The sequence below is a fragment of the Anas platyrhynchos genome, chromosome 27 (genome assembly GCF_047663525.1).
Source record: "Anas platyrhynchos isolate ZD024472 breed Pekin duck chromosome 27, IASCAAS_PekinDuck_T2T, whole genome shotgun sequence".
NCBI classification, from domain to species: domain Eukaryota; kingdom Metazoa; phylum Chordata; class Aves; order Anseriformes; family Anatidae; genus Anas; species Anas platyrhynchos.
The window spans coordinates 8,029,759-8,056,267 of NC_092613.1; the positions used below are offsets into that span (position 1 = coordinate 8,029,759).

The 26,509-nt window shown below is 45.0% G+C and overlaps 1 protein-coding gene and 1 long non-coding RNA gene across 6 annotated transcripts in view; both read left to right on the forward strand.

The window, feature by feature from the left end:
* Window positions 1-26,509, forward strand: part of PLXNA2 (plexin A2) — a 412,814-nt gene that overhangs the window by 61,744 nt on the left and 324,561 nt on the right. The gene's annotated exons all lie outside the window — the stretch shown is intronic.
* The window catches only part of LOC119713973 (uncharacterized), a 40,224-nt gene continuing 16,988 nt past the window's right edge, over window positions 3,274-26,509 (forward strand). The window contains exon 1 of the long non-coding RNA XR_005261125.2: window positions 3,274-3,681. This is a non-coding gene — a long non-coding RNA (uncharacterized lncRNA). The remainder of the gene's footprint in view (window positions 3,682-26,509) is intronic.

The following is a 26,509-nucleotide window of genomic DNA, read 5'->3' on the forward strand; positions in this document are numbered from 1 at the left end:
CTCCCAAATCTCTCTACATGCTTGTAGGACTTTCGCTCCGGTATGGCAGTCAGGGCTCCTTGCACAGCATAAAGGAATAGCCCCGGGCAGTCCTTAGCTGTGATGTTTATTATCAAAAAATAAAAAGGAAAACCATGAGGATAGTTCTGTATTTAATAAACACAAATAAAGCCATCTTGGTTTGAAGTTCACAAATATTTTTGAAGGCAAATGGGATGGGAAGAGTTTAGCCTGCAAACACTGATTTGTCGTGCAGCCTGACGAGTGCTTTTCAACGTGCTTTGATCCTCTTCTTTTTTTTTTGGCCCAGGCATTAGATAATGCTTTAGAAGCCATTAGAAAAATAATGACAATTGAAATGCCTTGAAAAAGTGACAGTTTGATAGTCTAATAATAGCCCCTACGCTGATCTGGAGAAGGTTTTTGTTGCCTTTTTGTATTAATTATGTACAGTACATTTCAAAATGTCCTTTCCTCCCCAACAAATACTGTAACCCTTTCAGAGACCCGCAGTCCTGGAAATATGAAATACATGGATGCTAATGTAAGCATATCTAGCACGTAGGGACACTTAAAGGTGTACGAACACTACAAAAAAGCTGGCAAAAGATGCTGTGAGGTTGAAAGGGGAAGAACCAGAGAAGATGATAACACCTTAGGTTAAATTCTTTGGGTAGAAGACAGCCCCAAAAGGCTGGCCATGCAGAGTGCTCCTGCATGGTCCCCAGGAAGATGTTTCTCTAGGGAGAAAATACGTCCCAAAGGGCAACGTGGATGGGAGCCCACATTTCATTGCAAGATCTTGTTTTTGCAAGATCTTATTTGGCAGCGATAAATGAGCAACTTTCAAGCCTCAGAAGTGATTAATTTCTCACTGGAGCTGTCTCTGAGGCTGTCACAGCCTGACAGTCCTGACATAAGTGTCATTTATAATGTCACAAGTCTATTACACATAAATGTCATTACACAATTGCTTTGAGGATGAGGAAAGGTTCGCTGGGGGAAGAGCGTCTGATATTAAGTCAATTATATATCTTAATGTTATTGTTCAGTTGTCCCCCCTCATACAATTACTTTACGTCTGATTTGTTCATTTTGTGCAAATCAGCAATTATTTATTGCAGTGATACCAGTAGGCAACCCAGGTAGGCTCGGTGTCATTAAAACTCTGGCACAGGCTTGCACATGTTGCCATGATTGATATCAACCTGAGGATCGCGGTGCTTTGATAAGGAGCCATCCTGAAATACTCCATCCTCGGCCTGCCCCCGCTTCTTCCCCTGCCTCTCTGAAAGGCGCCAGCATATGGGTGAGCCGATAAATCCTCCGCCTGGTTTTGATAAAGATGGCTTGTTTTAATGAGGATGACTTTTTGTGCAGCCGAACAAAAGAGGCTCTTTCTTGCTAGAAGGACAGAGGAGTTCAGCAAATTCCCCTGCGCTGCACCTCAATTATTCCCGAAAATTGGCATAAATGTAGCCTTCGTTTAGTTCTAACAGGCTTTCATCCTCCTTGGCCCAGACACAAACAGGACTTACGCTGGGGCTTGGTGCTCTGATGCGATTTGAATGCATTTATGTAGTGATGGAGCTGCCCGGCTGGCTCGGAAGGAGGAGGACGTGGGGCACTGCTGCAGTCCCCTGAACAGCCGCGGCAGCCGAGCTGAGGCTTGAGCAGAGGTCGCCTGAATCCAGCTCAGTTTTGTGAGCTGGAAATGAAGCTGCCTGTTAGGCAAAGACCTCTTCTGAGGGCACTCAGCATTTTTGTGCTGGCTTCAGCAAAGGGAATCACGCTGTACCGCAACCCGAGCTGACTTACAGGCATGTAAATACAGAAAAAGGCCCCAAATTTCCATGATAATCCTTCAGATTTCTACGGAGAAAATCGAGATGAGAATCAGGCCTTTTAAATTGCTCCCTTTGCCTGTTTGCTATTCTGGGAAGCTATTGTTCTCAAAGGGACATCTTTAAAGCAAAAGCTGGTAGAATAATTTATCTGCGAATAATTTATTCAGTGATTGATGGGAAAAGCTGCTGAATAAATAATTCACTGAATGCTAATGGAACATCAGAGATGGCCGAATAATGAAAATGTTTATTTGCAAATAATTTATTCAAAGAAAAATGCTGGAATGTATCAGCTCAATTATTCTTGGTGAATAATCCAGTCATTCCTACCCGGCCCACTGTGACATGTTGTACAAAGATGTTTTTGGTTTTTTTCAACTAAACGAAAAAACTGCAGGTAGCCAACTCGGGTGTGCTCCAGGTGAGGAGCTCTGATCTGCTCCTGGGAAGAGCACTATGAGAAGCTGGGGTACGAAGGCCCTCAAGACTGAGCGAAAACTAAAGTTCAAGCCCAAACTCTAATCATGATGGCAGCTCCGTATCCTAAGCCTCGTTCACTCCTGATTCAATCCCATTATTCGCAGCAGTTTTATGATCTGAAATCCTCTCTGTAATTCTAAGCATTATCCTTTTTTTTTTTTTTTTTTTCTGAAAAAGCACAGGATGTGGCCCTCTGTTCTGTGTCTGGAGACTTCACTTCTAAATCTGCACTGACTGCAGCAAAAATAAATAAATTAGCCAAAGCCAAGCTCCCCTCAGAGCTTCCTGCACTGAGCATTGAGAACACGATCGGAGGGGCCTGGCAGGGCACCCTGCGTGCCGCCGGTACCGAGGGCATCGCGGTCCTCAGCTGCCCCCTCTGCCAGGGGAGCTCCTGCCTGCACGCCGCTGTACAGCAGGTCTCAGGTGCTCCTTGAAAACTGGACTGATTTTATGCTGATATTAGAGCGAATCCAAGCAAAGTCTAAATTATATTTTAAAAGAATCTACCCTTTTATCTCTTGACCTTAGGCCTCTCCCTCTCAGGCAGAGAAATCAATCTGGACTAATCTACTGGCCAATAAAAGTGAAAAGAAGAACCCACATAAGCATGTATTTTTTCTTCTTTTAGGCAGTTTTAACAGACACGTATCAGACATCCCCAGCTTCCTCACACCTGAGGAGCAAACATCGTCCTGAGAGGTCCCATCTGAGCTGGGGGAAGAGGTTCAGGTGGGAGCAGCAGACGCATGGCCCCCAGGTGCTGGGTGATTGAGGAGCTCTGCAGCAGGGCCTGCACCTTCCTGCCTCAGCAAGGGCAGCAGCACCCCCTCAGCTCCTTCTGAAGGCCCAGCTGCAGGAATTGAGCAATCGGGCAATCACCTGGCACCAGGGAGCTGATAAAACCAGCAGCCTGGGCTCTGCCTTGGCTTGGTAGGTGCTTGCTGCAGGAGATGCTGTTACTGTTGGTTTTATTCATTGATTTTTTAAGTTATAACAGCTAGTACTAATGGCAGCAAGAGCTCCTTCAGCAGCTCTCTGTACACAGGAACCCTGGTTTTCCTTGCTCAGGGTTTCAGGCTGCAGGGACGTGGTGTGACTGGGAAGGAAGCGCTCTGCCCTCTGCTGCTGGAGGAGCTGGCTGGCCAGAGAGCGCTCAGGCTGGGATGGGGCCTGCAGCTTCAAGATGAGCAGATAGGTGATGTGAGCATCTAATGGGGGTCTCTTCAGATGACTGTAAAGTTACAGTTGCCAGAGGAAGACCTGAAGCAGGGTATTTACAGTCCCTCTCTTCATTGTTACCTGCCTGAGCCTCCTAGAGCAGCAGCACCGTGTGTACAGGAGCAGTACAAAGGTAAGCTTCACCCAGTCTTCTGCCATTTCCAGCAACCCCCTGTTTTTCTGATTCACTTGTCCTATTTCTCCTACCTCTTTTCCTCTAGTTCTGTGAGCATGAGGTAGGGTTTATAAGCAGGAAAGCGTATGACCACCTGGGAGCGTAGCACTTTCCTTGCCCTCCTGGATGAGGGCGGGGAGGTCAGGGACAATGTGGCTGAATTTGCTTTTTATTTTTAAAGCTTTTTTTAAAAAACTTAATTGGTTGTAGATTCATGCTCTGGACTAGGGCTAAAGATGGTGTATCTGTTGTCCAAAGTGTTCTGGTTGTGTCTGCTTTTCACAGCTTGCAAACAACCCCTCAATTTACATTAACTGCGCAGTGCTGCAATCTCAGGTGCAGATCAGGTCATCTTGCCCATCTTTCACTGCTTTATCATCTTGTTTTCTCCATTTCTTCCTGTGATATATTGAAGTAAGCGACATTTTCAAGAGCAGGGGCACTAAATCATGTATGCTCTGTGTATGCATAATCTGGAGTATCTGGTCCAGAATGCTAACGAAGGCACGTTGGCAAAAAGAAATTGCCAGAGAGACCTTGGAGTCAGCTGGGACATAAGTAGTGAGAGGCAGGAGAAATCACATCTTCTTCTCTTAGTAACGGGAGTCCTAATTGTCTGAATAATTATCTCCTCGTGCAGCCATAGGAAGGCTTTGAGGTCAGGGTCTTGCATAGTGGGGCTGCAAAACTCGTGGTGGAGCTGAGTTAAGCTCTAGGTGACTTACGGGCAAAAGTACAGTAGGGGAGTGTGTAGGGGGGGAATACGTGTGTAAAATCAGCAAATGTGTTAGTGACTGAAGTGCAGGGACCTCGTGACACTCACCTCAGAGCCGAACTTGCAAGTCCCTGCCACTTTTCAGAAGCCTTTCAGATCCCCCAGGACTGCTGGGTGCATCAGATGTGGAAATAACGTTTGTGCAGTGGGGCTGGAGGCAGGTGGAAAAGGCCCAGTCTGTGCCTTAATCCCCCGGGAATCTAGAGAAAACTTAATGTTGAGCCAGATTTCCATCATCTCTGCACTACCCTGCCTAGATCTTACAGAAAAAAAATGAAGGTAGCTGTGCTAAGAACCTGCTATTATATTTTCTTTGTGATTACACCCATCCATATCAGAACCAGCTCAGAGTTGTTTTATTCTCCAAATTTCTGGCTGTATTAGCACTGTCAGAATCCCTGATTTATCACCTTGCAGGGAGTCTAAATGCTTGTCAGTGCCTTACTTTGCATTTTTGTTCTGGATTCAAAGCTGAAAGCACAGCTGAACTGAAAACTTCTTGGATGCTGAGAGAAATGAAAATCTCAATTTTAAAAAAAGTATGAAAGGGCCATAAAAATAAGTCTTGCACTAAGCAGATCAACTCACCCTGCTAACAGGAAAAAAAGATTCAGAACGAGAAGCTGCTAATACAGGCTTCAGTTTGTGGGAAATGAATTAAAGATGCTGTTGGGAAGAACTATTTCATTTAGGTGTTTTAGTGCGTATAACAAGTAGCTATAGCTATACTGTAGTAAGCTAAAATATTATTTAAAAGTTAATTCATATTTTTAGCATATAATTTCTAATTAACTTGCAGTAGTTATCTTGTTAAATGTCAATTAAGTCTCGGAGCATTCCTCAAAGGTTTCCTGTATTCATAAAATGTAATTATACATCTATTGCTCGTGTAACCCTTATTACTAGTATAATCTACAGCTAAATATATCTTTTACATGCTAATTATACATCGCTAACTGCTATATTGATAATCAGTAATTGATTTGGCACAATGGGTTGTCACGTTACCTTTCCAAATGTCAACTGGAGGTATTTAGAGTTACGACTCCTGGCCAAAGCTCTGGGCTCTGCCCGCTGCTGGAGCTCCCTGCGCTGCAGGGTCGGGCTGTGGGGGCTGTGTGTAATCTCTGCTCCTTCCTGGGTTCTGCTTTTGTTCCAGCTTTTGTAGGTAGGGCTGCAGAGCAGGGTCCTGTCGTGCCTGGGAAGGCACAGCGGGTCGCCTCTTGGTGTCTTCCAAAGCACCAGCTCAGCTCCATGGCTGAGCAGCGCTGACCTTCCTCTTGCAAGGCAGGATTAATTACACATGAGCAATTAGCAGAACATACCTGAAAGCCCAGTTCGCTGTGATCTAAACCAGTGATGATCCAGATGGAAAAAGGGGAGGGGGGGATATAATCTGAGAAGCTGGAAAGGCCTTAATTAGGTTTGCACATTTCCTACCCAGCAGTAACTTGGAGCAGATATTATTCCCTGTCTCTGGTCTCGGCTAACCTCTGCTCCTCCCTCCCCCTTTGCTGTCTGAACAATATTTACTGATGCATCAATGCTCTCTGGAGTTCGGATCTTCCTTGTCCCTTGCCACATCCGTATGTGTCTGTGTTGGTATTGATGTTATTCAGACAACGATCATCTCCTTCCCTTGTCAGTTTGTATTGAACGTTTCACATAGTGTAATTTTAGCGAATGAGTATCATCCTCTGCTGTTCCCATTTGTGTTTTTTTCTTCTGCTGGAAGTGGTATTTAAATTAAACCGTGCTTTGTTTTTTTCTTCACTCTCGTTTCCTAAGGCAATGAATTTTGTGGATCTGGGAAATAGAATCAATATGAAGTTGGATTGTCCTTATGAGATCCTCTTAATATCCCAGGGGGCCAGGCTTTGTAAATCAGGATTAAGAAAAGGGGAAATTACTGAGGGTAGGATTCTTCAGAGGGCTGTTTGTGTGCACATCATGGACAAATATTGAAATGTGCAAACATAATCCAGGGAATCCAGGGTTTTGTGTAGCTTTAATTGAAACAGTTTGTAACCTTCGTTCTCTCCGATCTTAAACGACTCCTTTTATCTTCCTTGAGTTCATGTGGTGGCTTCTACTGCGCATCACGTTCATAAAATATACAAAAATTCAGTGCTATTTGGAGCCATTTCTTATCCAGTGACAGGAGAAAGAGATGGCAATTCAAATAATAACACTGATGTGGCAGTGAACATCCTCAGAGTGCTGAAGCTTTGTCAAAAGCTCTGTGGCCACTACCAGGGTGTTAAAACTTTGTGTGGAGATACTCTGAAAGTAAATGAGAGGCTTTCTTAATTCTGAATAGCTTTTATTGATATTTTGAAGGCAAAATTTTCCAGCTCGCTCACAGCATTCCCTGTCTGGAGAAGTGTTTGCTCCAGCTGTGCTCGCAGTTACTCCATGGTACTGGTGGTTTCATAACAGGGCTCTCTTCACCAGAGTTCATTAGGAATAAAAACTTAATTGAATTAAGGCAGTTATCCATGCAGGAGCAATTACCAGTGGCAGACGTACTCTCTCCAAGAAGACAGGTTTGCTTATTCGACAGGACCGAGGGAGCCTGGCCAGCCGCGGACCCAGGGCTGCCCTGCCAGGTGCTGCTCAGGGCTTGCTGAGTCTCTCCTGCTCCCTTCTCCCTTTCCAGGCTGTCGGCCTTCTATTTTTGAACACAGTTGTTTGTCTTTTTCCTCTGGCAAACTGCTTCATCAACTGAATTGGTATTGCTTGTGTGCTGTGATTTTTATGATGTCAGTGGCCGCCTTCGCCTCCCTGTCAGCTTGTGTCACTGCTGCTGGGGGACAGGCTGGCCGTGGCTGTGCTGCTCGCCTTCCCTAATCACTTTACATCACTTCCTTATAAATATTGATCCCTCCTGAACAGCCGTCTCCTAGTTTTCTGCCAAACCATCTCCTAATCCTTAGTATTAAGTGTTTGTGGTGTTCTCGGTGAAGTTAGCTCCAATGTGCACCCGCCACGGTGGGGGGTGTTTGTGCCAAACGAGGACATGAGCAAAGATGAGCCCTCGTCTTCAGGTTTAGTATTTTGTAAAAGACTCTTTGCAAACACTACAATATCCCAGCAAAAGGCCTTCCATCAGGACTATGTAGTTTCTTGTTAGTTCCACAGATGCATCAGAAATCAGGTGGAAAAAGAGACAGGGATGTTTGGGATGTTTGCAAGGGGCTTACCCTGTTGCACAGAAAGGGAAATGTTTGAAATCAAGGAACCGCAGTAAGCCAGGGCTTCTGAAACTGGAATCACTTTGTTTCAGGGTATTCCCTTAGGGACTGTAAGCATCAGGCATGGAGATATTTTATGCATAATCACTCAGATAAATTCCCACCCTCTCATCAGTTATCACCATGTAAGAGTAAGGACTGATATCAGCCTCAGCTGAGCAAGGTGCTGCGGTGAGCGCAGAGGTTTTGGCACATCAGTGTTTCCATCTCAGCCCTATCACTTCAGTTCCTGATAACCCTGTCTTGTCTGGCACGAGTGTAGACACCTCCCAGAGGCTCTGTCCAGCCTCGTATCTCCAGTTCAGTGATAGCACAGGGAGGAGAGATTGTGGCAGAAGTCTAAGCTCTGGCCCAAAGGCATTAACTTCTTCCCATTTGTATTTTGGTTTCCAAAGTAGATTGAGAACAAGCTACCTTCCCAGCCAAACTTCAGTATTTTGGACTTGTTTGAGAACTTAGCCTGTTTGTGTTTTGGAAGTCAGATTTAATTGGAGATCTTGGTGGAGTGACAGTGCTGGGAGAGTGGGGGCTGCAGATTGAGGCTGAAGCGAGGGGGGAACCTGCAGACCGGGAGCTGCAATAGGAAGAGCAGAAAAGGTCTGAAGAAGACAGGGATCAAGTATCGAAGATGAGAGTTGTGAGAGTTCTGTTTCCATAGCACGTGGTTCAGTTTTACCTAATTTGCAGTCCTGGCATTTTCCTTTCCTTTGATATGCTCATATATTTACCAAGCTCCAGGAAAAAAAGAAGAAAGAAAATGGAAGTTATATAGATTCAGTGTGCATAACGAAAATGTGATACGACATATTCCCTCTGAGTATTTTCAGAATAAAAAGGCTGAGAGAAATCAGATAAATGTACCAATAGAAGGCAGCTGTCTGCCAAAGCATGTTTTAAATATCAAATTTGAATATAATAGTATGCATAGTTTCCATATCAAATTATGACATTATTGGCAAAGACTAGAAGGTGACACAACTCAGAGTCCTCCCACATCCCTGGATAAGAGATGAAACAGCCTTAAATGGAATAAAAAGCAATTTTGTAATCAAATGCAGGATTACAGATATTCATGTGGTTCAGACAAGGGAAATCTAAATGAAGGGAAACGACTGATTATTTTTTTAATACATATTTTTTATGCTAGGGTGAATTTCCAAACTGACACCATTGCCTCCTGTGCACCTTGCGTGTGGGCAGAGGGATTCAGTTCAGGCCAAGGATGTTTGCTTGTAGGTAGATGAGTCAGATTGTGTATTTAATGTCACGTACTATTGACTTCATAGGCAATAATGAGAGCAAGAGCATCTGGAAGTGTGAAACAGCTCTTTGTTAAATATTGATGATTTGGTCTTATAACCCTCCCAGTTAGCACACGGATGGAGTCTGGGGCTGCATATGCGTTAGTTCAGGAATATGGAAACATCTTCTCTTGGACTGGTAGAGCAGTTCAGTGAAGACCACTGAGAAAAGTGTCCCTGTTGGGTGGGGTGGTGGCACCTTCCTTGGGGAGGGAAGGCTTCCCGTGGGGTTCCCTGCAAACAGCACCGTGGATCAGGTGCAGTTCAAGGTTGTGGCTCCCTCAGACACAGGGAGAGAGAGGAAGGAAGGGGAATTTTTTTCCATGCCTAAGAAATATTACTCTAATATTTCTTTTTGCTTTTGCTGCTGTTCCCTCTTGACAGTTCCATATAGCTATGGGCTGTCTGTCAGTGCTTCACACACACAGACACACACTCACTCAGAGGGAATATTTGTTAACTACAACTATCTGAGGCAAAACAGTGAGGTTCTGTGCTGAAAAATTTTTCAGATAACTGCCTGGGGCACCAGACATTTTAGAATCAAAATCTGGAAAGTCAAGTCATTATTTCTGTTGTTTTAGTGCCTGCTTTTATTCTCTTTCTTATTGACTAATGTTCCTTAACCCATATTGCTGTGGGTGGTTTTTTCACATCTGCGCTATACAGAACTGTTCAAAAAACAAGAAAGACTTTTAAGTCTTTGCAACATCTCCTACTTTGTATTCCATCACCCGTTTCTTTCCAATTCCCATCTCCTTTTTTGACTGCTATGGGCACAGCCTCCAAAGCTTCCACCTGAGACGTCAATGTGAAGTTTGGGAACACGGGAGCAGAAAGGAGAACCCTCCTCAGCTTCCTGTGATGAAGCCCACCGGACCTGCAAGAAGATTAAAGCAGGTACAGGCCTTTGTGTTCACATAGGGGAAAAAAAAGAAAGGGACTCGAGCCTGGCTGAGGGACAGCTCTGCCTGGTTCTGGTGCCTTGGTGTGGTGTCAGGAGAGGATCGGCCCCGAATGTGGGAGGCTGCTGTTGGAGAATGCCCTGCGTGAGTGCTTGCTCTGGAGCTCTGGGCTGTTTCCTGGGAGGTCACTGCGATGTGGTACAGGTGTCAGGGAAGGGGTTTCCTTCCCAGTGCAGTTTTTGAAGCCCTTTCAGGTGCAGGAACTCCTGGCTCATCCCTGGTGGTGCTCGTTTGGTGTGCTCCTGCCTCAGGGCTCAGGTCAGGGCCTCCTGCAGGCTGTTAGAGCAGAGCACCGAGCTGCTGCGAGGTTACACTGCAGTATGTAGACAACAGCTAGCAAGTAAATAAAGTGCCATAAAAATAAGGAGAAAAGGTAGGACATGATGACAGAGCCATGGTTGCTTAAGTCTTCTGTGGCCAAGACCCCCAATGGTCTGTGGGGGTCTCATGGGACCATGTAAGAAATTAGTGGTTGCTTTTTGATTAAAAATCAAAGGTAACAAATGTATTAAAAATAAAGGACAGGATGTGAGACTTGGAGGAGGATAAAATATTCTTTTTCCAGCAGCAGAGTGAGCAGGGAGCTCAGCCTGATCCTCCCCTGCTCAGCGCCTTGAAGCCTTGATGCTTTTGTGAGCACCACAAATCAAAAGGACAGTTTGCCAGGGTTCATGGTGAGGGCTTCGCACGCGCTGTGAGGACAGTGATGGAGAACACTCCTGAGACCAGCTCTTCTGAGCTCAAGAGTCTCTGAGGAAGTCCTACAGAAGGAGAGGTTTTCAGGGAGAGAGAACAGCTTTTTTTATGAGCTCTCCTAGAAATGCACAGCCAAGTTTTTTGGTTAGACAGGCCTCTTAAGGCATATTTCACAAGCTGCAGGAGTGCCAGTTGTTGTCCCTTGCTACCTGTAGGCCACAAAAAAAAAAAGATGTGAAGAGCAGGAGTCTGGAATAGTTTCTTATTCCTTCTCCACAAATTCAAGTACTGAGCCATGGCCTTGCTTTCCTTGCACAGAGCGCCTCTGCCTCCTCTTGGGAACATCCTGGTTGGCACCAGGACCTGGGGCTGCCCAAAGCCTGCAGCCCCCAGCACTGTGGTGAGGAAGCAGAAGTCTTGATCCTGACCTGCCCATGGGAGAAATCGGGGGATGAACCCCAGGGGTGACCAGGGAGCTGCTTGTAGGGCCCCCCTGGGGGTGAGGGAAGGACCTGGGGCAAGGGGCTGGTGCAGAAAGGTGCAGCGCTCCTCTGCTGGAAGGCAGGGCTTCATTTGTTATCCCAATTTTATGGTTGTGTTCCCTCCTTTATAGGCAGGACTGATAGACCCTTGGTAAGCTTTAATCACACCCCGTAGTTTCCTCTGTAAGCCCTCAAAGCTGGGCTCTGTTCTGTGCTGTGCCTCATGGAGATCTTAGGAGCTGAATATGGTTTCATCAGCGAGGCTCAAAAATGTTTTATAAAAATATGGAAGCGTGATCTGATAAGAGAAATTGTTCTAGGTCCTAGAGTCATTCCTTACATTTGATGAAATTCAGCCGAGTCTATTTGCAAATACTATTTATCGTGGCACTTTACTTCTATGTTCAGACTTGTATGATGAGCTGGCCGTTCGACTGCCGAGCAAAACGCCTAGTGTGACGGAAGAACTGCACTGGAAAATTAAGGCTATAAACTCGTTTACCAAGATTGGGTGGAATCGGGTCTGTCTGCAGTCTTTCCCAATGAGATCTAGCCTATATAATGATGCTAAAGACCTTCATCTCATTTCTTGGCGTGTCAGCGAGCGATAGGGCTCTCAAAGCAGGGCTCTGTCGCGCACCGATGTGCACGCCGTGCAAACGAGCTGCCTCTGAACTCCCTTAAATTTTTCCCTCTCTTGACAGTAGCCATAAATAATAACACGGTTGCACAGAAATCATTCTAACAGCACAGAAACAAATAAATATATTAGGCTTGACAGCTTAACTGCGAGGAGCCGTGTGTCTGGCCGTGCGGGGAGCCGCGCTAGAGGGGGCTCTGAGACAGCTCAGCGCCGGCTCCTCCTGGCTTGCGTGTGGCTCTCAGCACCACTCGTGTAGCCAGGCTGTGATGCTGCCATCCAGTATTTAAGTTCCGTTTTTAAGTTAATATCTCAGTTTCTTCTTGTCTTTATGCAGCCAGGGACAGAAGAGCAAGGAAAACTGCCCGTAAAAGGGCTCCGGTCTTCTGCGGGGTTTCCAGGAGCTCGTGTGTGCGGCTGGGAGCACCTCGTGGCTGTGTGGTGCTGGGCTGAGCCATGCTCTGCGTGGTGTAAGAGGTGTGCAGTGCTGGGGGAACCGCAGTGACCAGGGTAACAGCAGCAGTGGGGCTTAGAAAATTCAGTTTCTAGTGCTAGTCCTGCTCTTCTGATCCTGGGGCTGTGAAGGCAGAGGCTGTGTTTGTCCCAAGTTTTCTGTACAGAAGGGAGATGCGGACACTCGGTGCTGCTGTGAGGCTGAATCCCTTGGGACGTGGCGTGCACCCTGCCAGGGCGCTGTGCTCTGCCCACAGCCTTGACGGGAGCTCCTCAAGTGGATGACTTGCCTGAAGTGTGGACAGGGCCGCATCAGAAGCTTGCTGCATCAGTGTTACCGTGTGCTCATGGTTTTCTAGGAGTGTCTTTGGCAGCAGAGCTGAAAGGCCCATCTATTTTCTCGGATTGTTTTCCAAGCTGCTCTGTGCTGTGTGAGTTGCAAAGGCTACGGATCCCAAAGCCATCCCCCTTCGCTGAGAAGCAGGAGGGGAGGTTGCGTTTCATTGCTAGAGGGCTATGCAGAACCCCAACACAAAAATAAGTTCAGCAGAAAGGTGGCTGGGTTTTGTTGTCAGATGTGCAAGAAGGGCAAGTAGATTGGGAATGCAGACCTGGCAAAGCCTACAGCATCCCTCTGGGCATTGCTCGTGGACCTCTATGGCATGGGTACTGAAACGGACTTTGTCTGACTTAGGAAAAGTTTTAATTGTTTGTAATAAACTGCACAGCATGCAAATAGTGTAAGTGTCAAAAGGTTCCAAAATGGCAACAGCAAACTGATGTATTTATTTTTATTGTACGTGAAGATGAGCTGTTTTTTTCCAATTGGGTAGTTGCAGTAATAGAAATATTATACTGACAGCCCAGCTTACTCCCAAGCCTAATGCACTGCAACTTTTTTATGCTGATTTCAGGAAATACAGCTCCTGTAATTTGCATCCAGATATCAGGAAATGATGCATTATGAGAACATTTCATCTATCGCCAGGGACAAACCCACTGAAATCACTTGTACTAACAAATTTACAGATAAAACTCTTTTTATTTAAAAAGACTGCTGTAGAAATTGCAATTTTTTCCTTTTGTCTGAGTTAAAAACACTGGGAATTTCAGATGCCTTTGAACCCAGTGGTAAACAGGGGGATGGTCCAACTGCAGACCCAGGGTCAGAGAGCTGCTTGGAGTTTTCCAGTCTTACCTTAATTTTCTCCAGAAATACAATAAAGGGCTCGTTGCTACTAGTGATGGACGAAGCCAGAGCACTGTAAAATCAATCCAAGTGGGAATTTTACATTGGAATTGGAATGCAACAAATAGTGCATTGTGGGTTTGTTTAGGGTAGATGAGCTTTCACGGTTTGAGCAGTGGTTTTTTGGAGGGCTGGGTGTTCCAAGAGGTTTAAGTGTTTATTATATTCTGTTTTCATTTGTATGCAGCCTCATAGACCTTAAGAGCAGATCGGTCGTGAAATATTCATCGACTGCTCACTACTGGACTGTCAATTTATAGTTCTGGCTCTGTCTCTTATAAGCATTTCCTTATAAGCAAGTGCTGAGCTTAAAGAAAAATAGGGGCAGTGCTGAGATGTGGGCTCACAGTGCTTCCAGGTGATGTTCTCAGGTCAACAGCTTAGGTCTGGTATTAGGGAAACATATCAGATGTCTCTGCTTTTGCTGAGTTGATGCTTCTTATTCTTGTATAAATAGAAAATAAATGGTTTTCGGAGCTGTCAGTCTGGCCTCTACAATGAGCAGTACAAATAAGCTTAGAGTAAAGCTGAGGCAATTGGAGATGATGGTGCTTTGATACAGTTCTCTCAAGCCAACTTGCAACCTAAGCAAAATTACATACAGCTTTTGCCAAGCTTAGGATTTCTAAAAATGCTTTGATTTCTCCTTCTCCCTGCATTATTTGGCACTTTGCGGTGTGCAACCACAGTGGGCGTCAGGAATGGGACATGCCTGTAAGAACAGGGGAGTTTAAATGGTAACATGACAGACATCACTAGATTATTTAGGAAATGGAGAGTGGTACGGGGGTGTGATGAGCGGGAAGCAGTCCCGTACTGGAGTAGGCTGAAGGACTGATGAAGTCAGAGATGCTTTGCAAGCAGCATTATTCACCAGTGGAACTGCTGAGTCAGAGAAGAAATACCTGCCTGAAAAGGGCTGCTCTGGGATCATGTCTTCATGCAGAAATTTCCTGCTAGATTTTTTAACTGGTGCTCAAGCAACATCACTAAAGCTCCAGTAGTTCACAGAAAATGTAGTACTAGAACCATTTCAGCTAGAAGTCTCGGCAGTAATGGCTTGTGCTGTTTTTCTTAGAGGGTTCTCAGTGCCCAAGTGGGATTTTCCCTCCTACAAAAACAATGAGCAGTGATTTAGGGCCTGGCTTTTCAGGAGGGCTTAGGATGCAGAACGAGTAACTTGACTTTCTGATGTAACTTTTAATTTCTTCCAGGGTTTTTCTTTTGACAGTTCAGAGGCTTTTACACATGAGAACCGTGCATGAGGAACACCCTCCTCACCACAGCTGATACCTCAGGGCAGCTTTTTCCTTGCACCTTCTTGTTAGTCCATGTTAATATTGCTGGGTTCTGAGGCCTCTTCATGGAAAGGTGGAAAAACAACAACAAAAGCTGAAAAATGCCAAACTACCAGATTAGCCCTCCTTGGCAGGTAGCAAAAGCTTTTTTTCTCTGATGAATGACTCAGCAGACACGAGCTCTCATTTTTAATGGGGTACGAAGAACTAATTCTGGTCAGGATGCAGTGCTCAGGCCCCTTTGATGAAATGTTGGCTTTGTAAGATATTGGCTGGACTTTCTCCTGCACAGGGTATGACAGCGCAGCATTAGGAAAGGAATCACATGGTTAGGATGTGTGAAACTCTAATTTTATTTTACTGTCTCATCGTGTTACAAGAAAATAATCACTCTTGTATTTGTTCATTGGTTTTGGTTTACAGATTAGCCTGGCACTTGCATTGGAAAGAAAACAGGAAAAAAGTTGTATGTTTTGTCTTCCTACTTCCGTTACAATTAATCTGATTTGTGTTCGGGCAATAGCCATTCCCCTTGCAGCATGTACAATTCCTTCTACATAAATCAATCTCTGTTTAATTTTATCCTGTACTGAATTTGACCAAACCCTCAGGAACTGGTTATAAAAACTGTACAAGTTCAGCTTTTTATTTTGATCAATTCTGAGCTCTGTAGGCAGGCATCTCGTAATCACTGTTGAAGTGTGGTACAGTAGTGTTTGTTGGAAATTGGACAACAGATTTTAATCATCTGTGCTGTCTGCGTTGTTTTATGTTTTTGAAATAGCGAGTAAGCTAGACTTTAAGGTAAAAACACTGAGTACAAAAGATTGCAAACAAAACTTTTAAATACTTTTTCTTATTATTTATCATTTAAGTTCTGCACGACCATTGTGCAATGCAGCTACATTATAAGCCCATTAAGTTTTCTTTAATAGAAACATATAATTTTTACACGTATAAATCTCTGATCCTTTGCTGGTCTTAAGCCACACAAGAATAAAAGCAAAGGAGGACGTACACCCCACAGGACAGAGAAAAGCACCAAAGATGTTCCCAAACTGGCTGTAGGCGTTGATTCTTTGCCAGATGACGAATACCCTGATGTATTTGTACGAGTGGAGGGGCAGCAGCTGCCGTGTCTCAGGCCCCTGGCGCGGGGCAGGGCCGCACGTGAAGGCATCCACGTGGAAATTGGAACAGGGGAGAGCGGGCTCTGTGCCCGTGGCAGTGATCGCTGCTCACAGGTGGGGAGCTCCTTGAGGAGAGGGGGCAGAGGCAGCTGTGAGAGGAGCCCATGGTGCCCTGCCTGCCGAGGGGCCTGCGGTGGGTTCCTGGGCAAGCTCCCGGTGCTGGTTGTCCTCCAGCAGGGCAGAGAGAGGCCTCGGGCCCCAAACTGATGGGGAAGTCGAGGGGAAATCCTCATTAAAGGCAGAGCCATCAGACTACAGCTTCTGGAGAGTTTTTGCATTTCTTGATGAAGCTGAGGCTGGGATTTTAGTTTTTTCCAAATTGCTTTCTCCTACCTGATGGTAAATGAGTCCAAAAAAAGATTTCTGTCATGTTACAATAGAAAAGGAGACAGATTGCACCATTCCTTCATCTCTCATTTTAATACCTGCCAATACCGTTTTGCAAATCCTGGAAAGTGTAATATTTGAAAAAAAAAAAAAAGTGTAGCTAACATGAGGTTAAAAAATGTCTTTAGTGTGTAAAATATGAATCTGGATGACACATAGGCAGCTGCAGATGCACTAATTTGATTTCATGCCTTAGAATCAACTGTTCCCCTGCACTGAAAGGCACATTTACATCCATCTGTCAAAGTCTATTCCTTGTCTTTTCGGAGTTGCTCTGCTCTTGTTTCACCCTGTGCTTTGTTCAGGAGGGTGAGTCTGGATCTACATTTCAATCCCATCCATATTTTTCAGGAAATGATGGCAAACTTCCTCTATTCTTACTTTCTTTCCTCTTCTGAGGCTTATGGATATTTTATTACAGGATTATTAGATGCAGAACACAGGATCTGAGTGTTTAGGTTTTAATCCTCATGAGCCAAAGCCCTTCCTACAAAGCTGTGTTGAACGTGATGTTCAAAACCACTTGATACCTATAGCAGAGCTCGGCATCTGTGGAGGGCAGCAGGCTGCAACTTGAGTTATAGACCCCAAAAAGGTGAAAACCCACTTCTGCAGTGTGCTCTGGGCCTGCCGGTGTGATCGCTGAGTGAGCATGGAGCTTATTCCTGCGGGCACAGCGGGGGTACGGCAGTGCTTCATCTGGGTGATGGAGAACTTCCACGGGGACGGGCCTCGCTCTTGTTATTAATTCGCCTGACTGCATAGAACACAGGGTAACTGAAATCAAATTGAGATCTTGTCCTACATCCTAGGCACCAGCAAAATCAATGTTTTGTATTCTCATCACAGCGTGAAATCCTGAGGATGGAAATTAAAGGTGCCTGATAAGCTGCTAGGAGGGAGCTGAACCTTCTCCCTTGTTTTACTTTGTGGTTTGGAGTGAGCAACTCCCATTTATCAACAGCCAAAATTGTTTTATGAGTTAATTTTCCCATTTAGGAACAGCTGCCATCCATTAGCCCTCAGATACTCATTTACCATGTTTTGTTAGTGGTGGTTGGACCTGTCTTTCTCATTAAAGTGTTTATAAACAACAACAAAAAAAGAAATTGTAAGTTTGTGTGAGGGCAAAATGGAAGTGAGCTGCTAAGGCTGTAACGCCGATAGGTGGAAGATTTTCTTGCTGCTACTCGAGGTAACAAGTTCCTTGGTATTTTTTCCTGGCTGTTGGGGAAGAATCAACTCTTGGTAGTAGAACTGGTAACAAATTCTTGGCAAAGAGGGAAAGAAAAATCAGAGGTCAGTGCTGAAGCTGCATGAAGCTTATTAATTTTTGCTTCATGAATTTTCATAGCGCTAAATTGACTTTAAAGTGGAAAGGTAACTGTCATGTCTGTACTCAACGTATAATTACTCAAAGTTACTGCCAGAAGATACAACAAAGATGAAATGCAAGGAGCCAGGCTCTGCAACCCTTACTTCTGTTGGCAAGTGCTTGGTTATGCTGCTTGGGTGTCTCCAACAGTCCCATGTGGAGGGGGACATTAAAAGCCATTGGGGTTGCAGCATGGCTCTGTATCATCCTCAGCATTTTTATTGTTATTTTTTCTTTAGCTCTTGGTTCTTTAAATACCAGCTGTCATCACAGAGGTCAGGGCAAGATCTGTAAGTGTTAGCAGTCCTGATACGTCAAGGAAACAAGGTAATGATTGGGGTCAGGAAGTAGCTTATTTCTCTGGAAAAGGAACCAGACATTTAGTGGCACTGTGGTGTATCTGTAATCTTGAAGCATCTTGGTTTTCTAGCAGAGACAACAGAATTGCATTCAGTATGGTTGGAAGACCTGATTTCTTTGTTGTGCAGGAGTTTGCTTAAGATGCACAAGGTGTGTTATGTTTCAGGTGATCCGTTCTGATGGGTGGGTACAACTCCTGTGCTCCTGTGGAGAGAGATGGTATAAAGCAGTTCCTGACAGAGCTGGGCAAGAGTGATGACTTTGGGAATGTTTGGCTCTCTGAGGGCTTTCGCTGGGGCAGAGCTGCAGAATAAGGCATTTTGGTCAGGGGAAAAAATCTTGCCTGGCTTGTAGTGATTGAGTGCGGCTGGGCTCTGAGCCCTCAGCTACTGAGGGAGAGCATTTTGCTAGCACGAGCTGTGTGCTCTGATAGTCCCTGCTATAGGATTCTGCTGTTTGTTTTCGTAGTGCTGCCAGATGGAATGTGAGAGAATCTTCTCATTCGCTTTTAATTTCACGTCTTCCAGTCTGAAAATTAAAACTGCTTTCTCAGTCGGACCTTTACCTTTTACATCACATAGCTTCATCTCCCCCGCTACTTCCCAACACTTAATGGGCTTGCAGGCAGCTGAACCACGAGACAGAGAGAAGAGTGAAATGATAATTCATTCGGGATGGAAGCAGGAGGCAAAATGTAATCCATCATATCTGCTCTATCTCATTATGAAGGTGAGATACAAGAGAGGGCAAGCTGTTAATAAACTGGTGGATGAAGTTATTTTACCAATCTGTTACAGCAAGCAGGGATAGACAGGGGTAGAAGTGCATTATTCACACCTTCTCCTAATTTTTTTCTTCCTTATTCTATGGAAATGCCTCTGCAATGCCAGTAAAGCAATCTGGCTTAGGGAGCTGACATCCAACACCTCACACCCCCGTGGTTTTCTGCATCTTGGTGAATCCATCGGGAGCTGCAGGAGGGCATCGCAGCGAGGGGCTTGATGGCTGCTGAAGTCACAGGGTGGCAGGGCTCGTGGTGGCTCCTGTGGGATGTTTTTTTGTCCAGGCTGCACCCTGCTGTCTCACCCCTCCAAGCAAAGCTGCCCCCAGGATCCGTGCCACCTTCCCCTGCGCTGCCAGCCAGCCGCCCCCCGGATTGAGGAGGGTGTGTTGGTCGCTCAGGCAGCCGAAATCCTGTGCTGTGCTGGGGGGGTGCAGCCCACGGCCCCTGGGAGCTGTTGGCAGCAGCAGCACCCCCAGCATGGTGGGGATTGGCAACCAGAAGGGCTGGAGCGTGAGGCGTGTAAAATACTCGTACTGCTTCTCCTCGTGTGCGTGTGTTGCAGCAGAGGTTGAATCTGGTCAAGTTTAAAAGCCTCCTCTTAGGGAACAATGTAGGCACTTGGAAAACACTCCTCAGCAACACCACGGATCTGTTCGTTTTGCCCTTTCTTTCTCTACTCACAAAAGTCCTGTTCCGTCTTCTGCTGTCTCCCCTCTCCAAGCAAGGATAAGGCCTTTTTTCTGGAGCCTACAATGGGCAGATTTACGATTTCAAGGCCGTTGTTTTGTGGTGAGCTGGACTGCAGCACAATGCTGTGATTGTGCTTTGTGTGCCTTGTGGTCAACGCAGGTAAAACTTTCAAACAAAAATGTTTCTATTATGCATCCAAAACCTGTGCAGGACTTTTAATGAAAAGGAAGGGTGGTGAACCACACGGACATAAGTGGTATTCTCTAAAAAAGCCCTGCGTGCACAGGCATCCATCCTTTCTACTATTTTTGTTGCATCGCTGGGGATTTCCACAGGACTGTGAATGTTTTGTATGCAACTGCTTTAAAAAAAAAAAAATCTTCTCACCTGGGCAAGGCTGCCCTGACCACTGGGGTCTAGGGCAGGGCTCAGCATGACCCAAAGCCCCCCTTTGGGGCCTGGCACGATCGCTCCCCAAAGCCTTTCCCAGGCCCCAGCGTAGCTCATGCACCTGCAGGCCTGGCTGTGGCTTTGAACTTGGTATCTTTATTTTTGTTATAGGTTCAGCAAGCTGTAACCAAACTCTACCAGTAACCACCCTGCCATGACAGTGCTGTGCCTTTCCCTTCTCTGTCTTCCTCCTCAGCTGTCACCATCCCTGCAAACAGTAACAACAATGCTAACGGAATAACTCGCTCAAGATAAATGAGGTTCCCGAGTCCAAAAGACTCACTCTGCTTCCACCAGGGAGGACGAGATTGAGACATAACCTCATTACCATTTCAGCATGATCACAGTAGGGCTGCAGGGGTTGAGACTAAATGTTTTCTAATTCAAAGGAGAGAAGAGCAAATTTACGGATAATGACTTTATTAAATTTAAGCTACTATAAAAATATCTGGGCAAGGTTCAGTGATGACATGAAAATCTGTTCCAGATTTTCCTTCCCAGCACATGGGACTTTGAGCAAGTTGAGAAGAATAATGAGAAGTTCTCACATAGCTTCCATTCCTTCAATACTTGGACTGTAAGCAATTTTTAATTGAATTTGAAATCATTAGAAGACTGGATTTTTACATGCACAAAGATGAGAAAAATAGTTTTGAAAATGATCCGTAAGGGACCTTCCCAGGAAGCTTTGCTGATGTCGGCTCTGCTGCTCATAATGTCTGAACTCAGAAATTCAAGTCAGCAAAAGCTTGGATCTGAAAGCAGGTGAGCAAATGCAGGGAGCAGTTTGGTTCTGTCAGCCTGAAGGAACCAGGCATGGCCTGGAGCCCTTCGTCAGAAAGGAGTGGGTGGGCTGGAGGTGCTTTTGTGTCCTTTGCTCACAGTAAGTGGCTCAAAGTGTTATCAGAAATCCTCACTTTCATTTTTTGACTAGAGATAAAGGCAGTATCCTAAAAGTTGCTTTTACCGAAAGCACTAATTATTCCTGCTTTGTCAGACACCTCACCAGGGCTTGCTGACTGATAACCTCTCCTCTCCTTGGAAATTTTCCTTTCCAAAAGAGGACTCAAACACTTGAGAGCCAATTTGAGGGAGATGTCAGAACATGCTGAGCTAAATTCTGAATAAAGGATTTAATTTCCTAGAGCTGCCGTCTGGCTTCTTTCAGAAGCTCAAAGCTCCTCCTAAATAGGAAGAGCAGAACGGAGCGGGATGTGATGTGCATATTCTCCAGCAACAACTGGACCTGAGCTGAAATCCAGTGTGTGGCAGAGAAAAAAGCACTTGTGGTGGACTGAGGCAGTTGTTAGCAAAGCTGGCGAGATCGTCAGTGCGAGGAGCTGATCTCTGCCAGGCAGTGGTTCGTATCTCCTCGGAGCCCATAGGTCTCCTGGGTAATGCAAGCAATCTTATTCAAATTTCAAGTTCTTGATGACATGAAGAAGGCATATGTTACTGAGAAATTATGATAAATGCGTATTATCATCATTTAAGCTATCCATCAATAAGCACTTTCCTGAACAAGCTGGAGGAGGCACTTAGTGTTTGAAATGTGCTCAGCCCGTGGTCCTGGAGGGCCAGGCTGCACATCTTGCCACGGACAGACATTAATGAAGATAATTGAAGATGTTATTAGGAAAATGTGTTTGTTATCAGAGGTTGCTTATGGCATTATTACTCAGAGTTACACTTCATTAATATCCATTTTTCATGGCTTTGCTTTGCCATTCATTAATTGCATGACCTTGTGTCATTGGAGGAAATGTCAGTGATGGAGGAAAGAAAATGCACTCAGTGCTCTGCTGTCCTCGCATGCTGTGGTTTGTCAGTCCCCAGCAGAACCCCAGTTTTCAAAGCTTTTATAGCTTGGCTGTAGAACTAAAAAGACAAACATGTCTGGTCCAGGTGCTGCACATACGAATGTTAAGTTGGTGTTAGCAAAATTGTGCTGAATAGTTTATTGCCTCTTGTAAAACCATCTCATCAATTAATAAGCAGCTAAATATTAATTGGCACAGCAGCACAATTCCTCTTTATAAAGGCAAAGTTGCTTCAAATTTTCTTGCAAAATGGACACTAGCAAATGTTTTACTAAATTATTGGCGCTGCTTCCTGACTTTATTCTTTGATTAGAATCACTGCCAATTTTTTTCCGTAGTCACATTTTCTTACTGGAATTTGTTTTTGATAAATATAGATTAGTCAAACTTCCAAATGTTAACATTTGGAGAAATGTCAAAATTTCATTCATTTCATATTTCATTTATTAATGACAGTACTGATATTGAATTTGGACACCCACGAATTTCTGGAAAAGCCTTTTTTGGGAAAATATATCTGCAAGACAGATGTATGATGATCATTCTGTATATGTTGCCTTGCATCTAACACTTGGGAAACTTGAAAAACCTTCACTGGATGAGGTTAAGAATCTGGATGTAGAAAACTGGATTTTGGAACCTTTCCTTTGCTAATTCTCAACTCCATGTAATTAAGGAACAGAATTTCCTTAAGAAAGGAAAGCAATTAAATTCCAAAGTAATTACCACATGAAGATAACATGATCTTTGCCATAGCAAACCGGTCTACCCATTCCTGACATCAGGAAGTGGACAAGCTGAAGTGGAGCAGGCTGCGACACTAATTGGCAAAAGGCATGGCCTTAAGTCATTAGTAAGATGATTATTTGGCAGGCTCCTGTTAGTTTTTATAATATCGACAGTTTGATTAATATGTTAATGATCTGAATTTCCATATTGAGTTTTGTCACTTTAATTTGTCCAACAAGTCTACAGGCAGAGTATTGGCACTGAGATCTATAGAAGTGGAAGGCAGAAATCCCAACCAAGCGGTGGGGCTGAGCCCTCCTTGGGCTTGGGCCACTCCACGTGGCCGGTGCTGCATGAAGCAGCCCTGCATGCATGGGGCTTACTCCCAAGGTAAAGTCCTCCTCCACTGCTGGAAAATCAGGCCCGTTATGCTTAATATTTGCTTTGCTTGTACCAAATTATTCTGAATTATTTTTACTTCGGTTTCCCAATGTATTCACTGTTCAAACATTCATTTTACTCAGTACTAAATGCATCTAGAAATCCTGCTCTGACCTCACTAGAAGAAGGATAACTGCATGTGAGTTAAGGAATGCTGATGGCCAATGGCCCCAGCAGAATGTGGAATGCTTGGGTCCCTTTTTCTCCCCAGTTCAGCCTCGGGGTTGCTCTGCTCCCGCTCAGGGTCCGCAGCCTCGGAGATGTGCCCGGTGCAGGTCAGCAGCTGCACTCCAGGGCTCCCCATTTCCAGGGTGCTCCCTGCTGGGGTGTCCTTGCTGCCTCCCCCTTGTGTTCAGCGAATTTGTCTGGAACTGGAACTTCTCCCAGGGCAACTTCTGCAGGAACTGGTGTGCTCTGACATGAGAAACGTTCCTCTGAAAATCTCCCTCCTGTGCTGATGTCTTCGTCTGAGAAACATCCCTTCATGCTTTCCTTACAGACACCAGCTTTTCTTCTGCTGTGCCTTGTTTTTCCTCGCTGTAGTTTGTTTTTGCTGAGAGCTGAGTTCCAAAAGCATCTCAGTTAGATGGAGACGGTCTCTTTATTAATGCACTGTAATATCAAGTATATTAGCATCAAGTTCTCACTCAACTGTAAGTGTTACTTAAGGATATTAATCAACTGCTGCTTTATTTTAATGGGCTAATTTGGGATTAATGAATATAGAGGCTTGATTTACAGAGAGGTCTGTGATTTGTAGCTTCCATGGCACCTTCCCTTCCATTTTCTTTTGCCACAGGACTTCGGCCAGGCTGTAGTTTTTGGAGCGAGTGGCGTTAGGTGCTTCTAAGCATTCCTGGCTGCCCTGTGGGAACAGCTCTGTTTCTTCGCCTGTTCCACGAGGGTCACAGAGGATTCACCTCCCTCAGCCCAGTCCCCAGGGACCAACGTTTGCTGTGCGGAAAAAAGTGTTTTCCAGTAAACGGTGATAAGGATGGGAGACTTTCCCCAGCTGTTTGCATACCAGTGCTGGGATAACAGCTTCACCATGAAGCTTCACCTCCAGTGCTCAGTCCGAGCTGCAGCTGGGGAGCAAACGTTCACTCATGGTGAACGTTTATAATAAGTAAAACTGAGTTTATATCTTTTTTTTCTGATAAAGCAGCATGGCACATGCCTGCCAACACCAGCTCAGCACCCTGGTGCAGAGTGAAGGGCAGCTGCCTGCTTTTAACCTGTCACAAAGGCGCGCTGAGGCTGAGCCCTGCAGCACGCGGTGCACCCACACCCCTCCTTTCCTGCCTCCCTGGCCTGATCACCAGACCTGGGGTGGAAACAAAGGAATTTCTCAGATTTTTATTTTAATTATGACTTATTTACTATTTGCAGTGTGACCTGATGAGCAGCTGTACCTGCCCTTTCGTGGCATCTCTTATTATTACTAGCATTTATTCTCTGTATAACTAAGAAAATAATTAAGCATGTTGGTTTTATCTGCAACAGCGTTTGCCAAGATGGTAGTGAGATGTGTTCAGTATATCATAATTTTATGGCATCTCTGCAACCATACAAAAGCAGTAGAAGAAAAATGTCATATAAACAACTACTCAGACAGAGTTTGAATGATCCAGTAACTTTGATTTATTCTTTGCATTTCATGGAAGTGTATTAGCAGTTAAAATCTATGGTTAAATGATTCCCAGCGCAAAATGAGTCAGAAATACAAAAGAGGGTTTACAATACAAGATTTAGTGCTGGGGACTTTGTTTAAATCCAGACTCTGCATATAAATTATAGTCCTGGTTGTCACTTCTAACTAACAATCCCAACCAGTATGGCATAGCAGGGTAATTTGTCCACTATTTCTTTGTAGCAATAAACTGCACTTTAATTCCCATCTGTTTTTAAAGGCAAAGAACGCTCAACTCTCAGGCATAAAGCAATAGTGTGACCTAATGCTTACTTCAAAACAAACCTGGCTGCCACCTCATCGTTATGCAGAGCACCGAGTCAAGATGCAACACCGTGGGGTTGCTATATATAGCGAGAGCATGTGGCAGGAGATGGTGAAAAACGACACAACTGCCGATGGGATTCAGTGGTTACAATGACTTCAAGGGGACAAATAGGGTTTATTCTCATCTTGAGTAGCTACTTTTTCTACTTCAAACTTTGAAATTTTTGCTTTGTGTTTTCTGCGCTCTTTGCCAGCATTCTTAGCCCACAGCTTTTACAGAGGAAAATAACAGCCTTGTGAAAAGGACAATGGTCCGGTACAGAGGAGATAGAAATTACTGTCTCTCTATGGGAATTAATGGAACAATGCAGTCTGGCCATGGAAATAAACTGCTATGCGAGTAAACAGTGTTATTTTTGGGGTAATTTTCCTGGAATAAATAGGGGGTACAAGGTGCAAATGCTCCAGGATCAGCTCGATGATGGAAGGATTGTTCAGATGTTTTGGTTATGTGCCTGTGTAGCATTAGCTGCAGCTCTTATTAGTTTGCTCACACACAGGACTTGAAATGCTTTAAAACTCTAAATTTAAGCTCCCAAGATGGAACAATAAATTACTTTCTTGAAATCATTGATTGAGATATAATCACTTTGCCCCAATAGATCCTAAAGCGCTTTTGCAGCCGGTGCAGCATCGCTGTCTATCAAGAAGAAAACCAGCTCTCTCTGAAGCAGCAGACACCATCTGTTTAACGGGGCGCAGCGAGGCTATTGAGCAGCTGAGAGCCAGGAGAGGCCGTGACGGAGGTATTCCTGTGAAAACACAGAGGATGGCTGGGTGGAGATGTGGCTGCCTGTGCTGGAGCTCAGCACAAGGACCTGATCCCTGCCGCAGGGGGGATTGGAGGTGGTGCTGTGAGCCCTTGCTGCCGGCTGCACCTCCAGTCCCACGGGGGTTCAGGGGTCCAAGCTGCAGCCCTTGTAGGGTGCTGGAGCATCTTTGGAAGGTGTCACTTACTGATGTCCTGAATGCAAGATGTTGATTCCTTTTTGTAAATTGCATTTTCCATCAGCTCACTGAGACTGGAAAATTGCTTGTGACTGACAGGCCTTGGATGCGTTCTGGTTTGATGTGAATCTTTTGGCTGATAGAGCAAGAGAATAGCCTGAGAATAATTACAGAGACTAACATGTTCCGGGGCTGACAGGCAGGGAACATCTTCATTTTGAAAGTGAAGTTGCTTCAGGAATACTTCTCCTGACTTCTGTCTCTCTCTCTTTCTGTAGCTCTCTCTTCCTCTGTTCCACGAGGCTTGCTTTAGGACTGAGCACAGCAACTTTGCCAGCACAGGTACTTTGAGGGACTTCCCAGTAGGGAGTGGCCTCAAAATCCAGATCCCTTCCAGCCTTGTATATGGATGGTTCTGGAGGCCTATTTAGCTCGTTACCTGATCTCTAAATTTTACAACACAACACCTACCATAAACAACT